Source organism: Telmatherina bonti (genome assembly GCF_933228915.1).
Source record: "Telmatherina bonti genome assembly, chromosome: 16".
Lineage (NCBI taxonomy): Eukaryota > Metazoa > Chordata > Actinopteri > Atheriniformes > Telmatherinidae > Telmatherina > Telmatherina bonti.
Window position 1 is genome coordinate 38,574,109 of NC_136614.1, and position 8,877 is coordinate 38,582,985.

The following is an 8,877-nucleotide window of genomic DNA, read 5'->3' on the forward strand; positions in this document are numbered from 1 at the left end:
AATAATTGATAAAACAAAACAAACAAAAGAAAAAAATTTTTTTGCTGCAAAGACTTTGAACATGGCCACAAATTTGGAAAACTCCTGGCAAACCAGTTAAAAACAAACAAATAGAAAATAACAATTTCTATAAAAGATCCAGATGGAAATATCAACCACGACCCTGATAAACAATAATTTAAAAGAATTCTATTAAACAATATATAAATCATAAGTAAACCCAGATCATGAGAATATTGAACAATTTCTTTGTGACATCAATCTTCCAAAATTAAAACTTGAAAAAAATTACTCTAGATTCACTTATTTCAGTCAGTAAGCTCCATGAAGCTCTTCAGCACATGCCCAACAATAAAGCACCAGGTCTAGATGGTTACCCAGTTGGATTCTACAAAGAATTCTGGACCACACTGTCTCCCACTTTTCACAAGATGGTTTTAGAAACAAAGGAAAAACAAAAAAACCCCTCAAATATTAACTTAGCTAAAATTTATTGATGGCAAGATCGAAACAGTGTTCCAGTCCATACTGAAACTACTGTGGAACGTGTGATGTGAAACTACATTCCGTGATCTGAATCGAGACGTGGAAGTCAAGTGACTGTTCCACCTGGCGTTCCATTAAGTCACTAATAGTTCTGATGTGCCACGGTTGTTCCACCCCGCATTAGAATTAAAACTGAGTAAAACACAGACAAACCTCAGTGATCTTTTCAACATTCTGTCCAAAATGGAACAACAAAATAAATAAAAATGAAAAGATTTACTGCATTCACTCATATGTACTTCATTCATAATTATTTATCATGTCTTTCCTGATTGACGGCTGATCCATCAGCTGATATGCGTGAAACCTTAAAAATATTTCCTAAACGGCCTTTTATTTGTGAAGCCTTGCCTCATTTATCTGAGTGTATTGTGCCGAGCATTCTTTGACAACTGTCTTAAAATGGCAATAAGTAATAAGCAACAAGTAATAAGCAAGTAATAAGTAAAATGGCAATAAGCGTCCCAGGTGAGCTGTCTTGGATCACTTCGAGCTCCTTGAAGAAAAAAGGGTTAAATGTATGCATTGTTTGCTACATTTGGCCTTTTGCAATAATACTACAACAATGTGGAGACACCTGCGGACCAAACATCCTTATGTCTCCATCAGTCCCAGCGGAACACAGTCCAGTGCTGCATCAAGACATATCTTTCCATACCAGTCACATCAGTCCCCTGTGAAAGAATATTCTCCAAAGCAGGAGAGATTTTGAGCAAGAGATGAAACCATCTCAGCCTGAGTACAGTTGAGCAGATAGTCTTTCTTAATAAAAATTCTTAAATGTACAGAAGCACCCCTTACAAATATGGTCAAATTGTATGCAGATACACCACATACAAATACTGACTGGTTAAAATGAAACATCCTTTCATACTGACATCACTTTACACGAACTGAAGAAGTTACATTAAACATCACAACTCAGGACACATGAAAATGTTCCAGTTTATTTAGTTCAATCAGTTGAAATCACATTTTTGGCCACCAGATGTCACTTAGGTAATATGTTCTGAATGTTCCGAAGATCAATTCTTTTATTGGAACAATCGTTCCAAACGATTCGATCTTGCAAGCATTCCCTTTTTGCCATCACTACTAATATTACAGTACTATTAAAACCATGAAAATACCCTGCAATCCCATCCAGTTACCATCCAGTTTCATTAATAAATGTAGATCGCAAAATAATCAGCAAAGATATAGCCAGAAGAATAGAAAAAAAAAACTTTCATTATTCACCCTGATCAAACAGGCTTAATCAAAGGTAGACATTCCTATACTAACATGTGCAGATTAATTAACATTATAGATTACTTGACCATGCATAATCTGGAGTCTTTTGAGGGAGTGTAGTAGTATATGTGTATTTATGGGTGCTACCGCTACAAGCGTTTCGGGGGGTAGGGGTGCGTGTGTGTTTGGGGGTCTAGGGAAACGTGTGTGTGGGGGGGGGGGGGGGGGGATTTTTGATGGAGGTAGTGGTTAAAATGTGGGTAGGGTATAGGTGAGAGAGGTGAGGGGTTGTGGTTTGGTGTATCAGGAGAGAGAGAGAGTGGAGAGGGATGAGGGTCCTTTCATGCCCCTATTCCGGGGCTTTGCTGGGGAAGGGAGTGGGGGGTGTATAAATAAAACAAATATAAATTGCTTCATTCTTGGTGATTTCATCACTGCCCTAGCCAAAGAGAATAGTGTAAGAAAGGATTTTTTAAATGTCCTGTATTCATCATTCATCATATTTTTACTTTACGATTAATGTGTACACAAGAGATACAATGGCTGGAGGATCGACCATTGATAACATCATCACACATATTAACAACGCTTGTTTTGATTCAGGTGTAATTCTATCAGATATTACAGATCACTTTCCCATAGTATTGTTCATGGATATTAATAAAAAGTTAAATAAGGTACCGATGGGAACCAAAATTAAAGTACTTTAATGCAAAGAATTTGATGAAACTTACTGAAAACCTTAGAGATAAAACATGGGATTCTGTCAATGCTGTAACACTCCAGATGCAGCATATGATATGTTTATTAAAGAGATAACTAAGTCCATAAACTCTATCATACCTAAAAAGAAAACAAAATTTGCAGCAGGGTAACAGAAAGGGTGACACATGTAATATGAAAAAGTAAAAAGAGACACAATAGTAAGCTTCTTAAGGCTTCTCAAGGTGATCAGAAGAAATGCTGGAAGGTGCTAAATATGGTCCTTAACCAGAAACCTAAAATTAATATTCTTCCTGACAATAGGTCTACACTAGATGGTAAAAATCTTCAATGACACTGAACAAGCTAATTGTTTTAATGACTATTTTAACTCCATAGGAGAAAATCTCTTTAATACTAACAAGCAACCTGTGAGTGCTTCATATCATCAATACCTTAAAGGGAATTACATAAACTCCTTTTTTCTTACACCAACGGATAAAACTGAAAGAACGAAAATCATTATGAACTTGAAAAGTTCCCATACAGGAGCTGTTGATGGCATATGTAATAAAATTATTAAAGCCATTGTAAATGGAATTGATGAACCAGTAGTCTACTGTATGAATCTCTCTCTGTTACATGGGGTGGTACCTAAAATGACCAAGATAGCAAAAATAATACCCATATTTAAATCTGAAGACAAAAATCATATAAATAATTATTGACCTATATCAATACTACCCACCTTTTCCACAGTTTTAGAGAAGATAGTTTGCAATAGGCTACAAAATTATTTAAGACAAGTAAATGTACTTATCCCATCGCAATATGGTTTTAGAGACAAGAGTACAACTACCATGGCAATTCTTGATTTTGTTGATAAAAACCCGAAAGGGTTACATGGGCCCCACCTCCCGTGGGCTCACCATCTGCGGGAGGAGCCGTAGGGGTCGGATGCAATGTGAGCTGGGTGGCAGCAAGAGGGGGGGACCCTGGCGGTCCGATCCCCGGCTGCAGAAGCTGGCTCTAGGGACGTGGAACGTCACCTCTCTGGTGGGGAAGGAGCCTGAGCTTGTGCGCGAGGTTGAGCGGTTCCGGCTAGATATAGTTGGACTCACCTCGACGCATGGCTTGGGCTCTGGAACCAGAACCCTCGAGAGGGGCTGGACCTTCTTCCACTCTGGAGTTGCTCATGGTGAGAGGCGCCGAGCAGGTGTGGGCATTCTCATCAGCCCCCAGCTTGGTGCCTGCACGTTGGGGTTTACCCCGGTGGATGAAAGGGTAGTTTCCCCCCGCCTCCGGGTGGGGGGACGGGTCCTGACTGTTGTCTGTGCTTATGCACCGAACAGCAGTTCAGAGTACCCACCCTTTCTGGAGTCCTTGGAGGGAGTGCTGGAGGGTGCTCCTTCTGGGGACTCCATTGTTCTGCTGGGGGACTTCAATGCTCACGTGGGCAATGACAGTGAGACCTGGAGGGGAGTGATTGGGAGGCATGGTCCCCCCCCTCTGAACCCAAATGGTGTTTTGTTATTGGACTTCTGTGCTCGTCATGGATTGTCCATAACGAACACCATGTTCCAACATAAGAGTGTCCATATGTACACCTGGCATCAGGATTCCCTGGGCCGCAGTTCCATGATCGATTTTGTTGTCGTATCGTCGGACCTGCGGCCACATGCCTTGGACACTCGGGTGAAGAGGGGGGCGGAGCTGTCAACTGATCACCACCTGGTGGTGAGTTGGCTCAGATGGTGGGGGAGGAAGCCGGTCAGATCTGGTCAGGCCCAAACGTGTTGTGAGGGTCTGCTGGGAACGTCTGGCTGAGTCCCTCGTCAGAGCGAGCTTCAACTCCCACCTTCAGCAGAGCTTCAACCATGTCCCGAGTGAGGCGGGGGACATTGAGTCCGAATGGGCTGTGTTTCGTGTCTCTATTGCTGAGGCGGCCGGCCGGAGCTGTGGCTGTAAGGTCGTTGGTGCCTGTCGTGGCGGTAATCCCAGGACTCGTTGGTGGACACCAGCAGTGAAGGATGCCGTCAAGCTGAAGAAGGAGTCCTATCGGGCCTTCTTGGCCTGTGGGACTCTGGAGGCAGCTGATGGGTACTGACAGGCCAAGTGGCATGCGGCTTCGGCTGTTGCCGAGGCAAAAACTCGGGCATGGGAGGAGTTCGGCGAGGCCATGGAGAAAGACTTCCGGACGGCTTCGAGGAGATTCTGGTCCACCATCCAGCGGTTCAGGAGGGGGAAGCAGTGCTACATCAATACTGTGGGGCTGTCCTGGATGACATGCCTCTGCAGCATTGCGTGGACATCAGGGACAGTGCCACTGGACTGGCAGACTGAGGACTGGTGGACTTTTTAAGAAGGGGGACTGGAGGGTGTGTTCCAATTACAGGGGAATCACACTCCTCAGCCTCCCTGGTAAGGTCTGTTCAGGGGTCCTGGATTTCTAGAATTTCTAGGCGCAGCCGAGGTGTTGAGGGGATCCGACTTGGTGGTCTCAGGATTGGGTCCCTGCTTTTTGCAGATGACGTGGTCCTGTTGGCTTCATCTGGTTGTGATCTCCAGCTCTCACTTGAGCAATTCGTGGCCGAGTGTGAAGCGGCTGGGATGAGAATCAGCACCTCCAAATCTGAGACCATGGTCCTCAGCCGGAATAGGATTGCCCTCTCCGGGTCGGGAGTCAGGTCCTGCCTCAAGTGGAGGAGTTTAAATATCTCGGGGTCTTGTTCACGAGTGAGGGAAGGATGGAGCGCGAGATGGACAGATGGATCGGTGCGGTGTCTGCAGTAATGCGGACTCTGAGCCGGTCTGTCGTGGTGAAGAAGGAGCTGAGCCAGAAGGCGAAGCTCTTGATTTACCAGTCGATCTACGTCACTACCTTCACCTATGGTCATGAGCTGTGGGTCGTGACCGAAAGAACGAGATCTCGTATACAGGCGGCTGAAATGAGTTTCCTCCGCAGGGTGGCCGGGCTCTCCCTTAGAGATAGGGTGAGGAGCTCAGTCATCCGGGAGGAGATCAGAGTAGAGCCGCTGCTCCTCCACATCGAGAGGAACCAGTTGAGGTGGCTCGGGCATCTGGTCAGGATGCCTCCTGGACCTCCCTGGTGAGGTGTTCCAGGCACGTCCCTCTGGGAGGAGACCCCGGGGAAGACCCAGGTCACGCTGGAGGGATTATATCTCTCGGCTGGCCTGGGAACGCCTCGGGATCCCCCCCGCAGAGTTGGCAAATGTGGCTGGGGAGAGGGAAGTCTGGGCTTCCCTGCTTAGGCTGCTGCCCCCGCGACCCGACCCCGGATAAGTGGCAGAAGATGAAGATGAAGATGATGACTAATTTATTTTATTTACATAAAAACATGGAATATCTCCAAATTATCATGAACGAAGAATTTTTCAAGGTGAACTCCTGGTTTAAGTATAATAAATTATCTTTAAACATTTGTAAAACCAAATACATTGTATTTCGCTCAAATAGAAACCAGAAAAATGTTGAAACACAAATTAAGATAGATGGAAGAGTTATTTTAAGGGTGTAATCTATAAAATTTTGGGGAATTTATATTGATGAATTCCTAAACTTTGAAAAAAACATATAGATGAATTGATAAAGAAACTGTCTAAATATGTTGGCTTTTTTATTAGGCTGAGACACTTTCTAGTGATGCTGTCCTAATTTTGTATTGATCTCTGTTTGAGCCTCATTTAAATTACTGCAATGTGTTATGGTGTAACTTATCCTAGTTATTCAGAGAAACTGCAGGTCTTACAAAAGTAAGTAATTCGAGTTATATCATGGAGTGATTTTAATGCTCCCTCTGACCCTCTATTTCATGCTTACAAACTTCTTAAGCTTGCAGAGTGTAACATCTTTCATAATGCGTGCATAATGTATAATGTAGTATCTGGATCTAATGATAGATTCAGACACCTTATCTTTTCTCACACTCATGATTACAACACAAGGAGAAATATTTATTAATGGGAAAGAAAAGGAAACTGAAATGCACTGGTTTCAGTGTAACTTGTAAAGGTCCAAATATTTGGAATAGAATCGACCGTACAATAAGAGTCTGAAACTTTGTCCATTTTTAAAAAGAGATTTAAACAACATCTACTATTAAACTATGTTTTGTGTCATACTTTCTTTTATAACCCAAAAATAACAGGTTGAGGATTAAACGACAGAACTCACTATTAGTGTAACTATTGTATATTATATATATCTACACATGTTATCTTTGTGCCAACACCTGTGTTGAGGTCTTGTATCTGTGGACCTGAGGAAATCTGGGGATCTAGGTTTTAGGGGGTTGGGGTGGAAATTGTAAGACTGTTTTTTTTAATTATATCTCTATGATAAACCGTTAGATCTTGGCTCCCATTTATGAGCTAAAGATAGCTTCTAGGGAGTCCAAATTTTTACAAGTATACAATATGTGTGGTGTGTCACTGTATTTTATTGTGATTTTTAAAAATAAAATAAATTAAATGAAAGTACAATACAAACTCCACCTTTCAAACAATTATGCAATAAATAAATAAATAAATAAATAATCCAGAAAATCAAGGGGATCATTATACCTATTAAAGCTCCTCTTATCAAAGTAAACGTGCTCAGCAGAACAGCATCCAGATCATCATTCTGCTTGCTTAAATGGTGGACAAGACAAAGAAAAAAAGGTCAACAGATTATCTAATATTATGTATGCAGTGTTAAGTCATTGTCAGCTTGTAATAGTAAATGCATTTTATCCAGAAATGAGTTCCAGTTCCCACCCCACTTGTGCAGTGGAGGTGAATTAAATATTTATGGTAATGACTGAATTTAACTGGTTCAGACTTGTACAGTTGGACTCTGATGACCACAGGGCCTGTAATTTACATTTACCCCTGTGAAGAGTCAGATATCAGTACTTAAAGTTTCACAAGGGGCTTCACCGACTGTGTTCAGGCTCAACTGTCACACACTGATTTGTCCTCGTGTCATTTTTGCAGAATAACGTGAGAAAACACCATCCCTCCCAGCTGCACTATTCGTGGATTAGCAGCTGTAAATCCGCCAATGGTTGACCGTGGTTAGATTAGACAGCTAGGCCTGTGCATTACACACACTAAGACCAGAGGGAAATCCCAGGGATGGATGCATTTGTTAACGGCTTCTTCAGAATCCTGCGTTTCCATCTCTTTAATGCAAATATAACTAATACATGACAGTTCTATCTGGCCCACTACACTTTTTTTTTTTAAACCTTGGGCAGATGGGGAGGACCCGGTCTATAAATAGATGTTCCAAAGAAAATCACAAGTTGATGTGATGCCAAATCTTTAATCCAAACAACTATCTACTCCTCCTCTGAGCCAATCGGAGCAGGACAGGTTGTTAAATTAAACTATATCATCATTACCAGCTTTGACAGTATTCTGAGCACAAACACAATCAACTGAGGCAGAAGAATGTAAACCAGGCAACTTCTGAGTCCACAACAAAGCTGGTTAGTGAGCATGTTTGGACAAAAACCTGCTATATTGTGACTGGAAATCCTCCCCATGCACTCATTCAGAGGAGCAGTTCCCAGTATTGTTCAGGCAACACTGGAAGTGGACATGTAAGAGGCTTTCATTAGTAACACTACAGTTGCTGCTTTTGAAGCTAAGAGCAGCCGACCAGCTGCTGCACACTCGCACTGTTTCCTCAGCCAGATGATTGCGTGGAAGTCTGAAGCTGCAGCAGGGTGCTTACACAAGTCAGCTTTGATGATATTGGACTAAGAGGATAACACTCTTTCTTTTGTTCTTTTTCTGCTTGGTAAGACACATGCACCCATCTATGGCTGCAAATGAGGACCCAAAGAGCGTGAAATTACTGTCATTTAGCCTCCTCCTGTTCTTACACAGGGCAGTTTGCTGCTTAACACAACAGTAACAGACTTTTTACTTTCAAAATAAGCTTCTTGTTGCGACTCAACTCATCTCCAAGATGAGCTATAAAAAAAAAAACCAACATAAAAATGGTAATAATCAAAGTGGAGTTTAACGATGCTGCCTAAAACAAAAATGCCAAAAACAGCCAGGGAAAGGAAAACAGAAATACAGGCTGGCAACAGTGAGATATTTACAAACAAAAGCAGCACCTATAACTGTCTAAAAAGTACAAACAAATGTTCAGCTCTACACCAATAACCAATACCAACTCCACACTAACATAAAGAGAAGCCATAAGGGCATGGCAACAACCATAAAACAAAACTTACCAGTCTAACCTGAACGCAAAGCCAAGTAGTTTTAATACTACTGGTGACACACAATACAATAGTACTAAACATCTGCAAACAAAGGAACTAAACTAGGAAAAACAAATCTCCACTGGAAATAACGCCATATTGAAAGTCCAAAC

The 8,877-nt window shown here is 42.2% G+C and overlaps 1 protein-coding gene across 1 annotated transcript in view; it reads right to left on the reverse strand.

Annotated features, from left to right (window-relative positions):
* LOC306767773 (gamma-aminobutyric acid receptor subunit rho-2-like) overlaps positions 1 to 8,877 on the reverse strand; it is a gene marked incomplete at its 3' end in the record, with an annotated part of 82,894 nt that overhangs the window by 73,318 nt on the left and 699 nt on the right. The gene's annotated exons all lie outside the window — the stretch shown is intronic.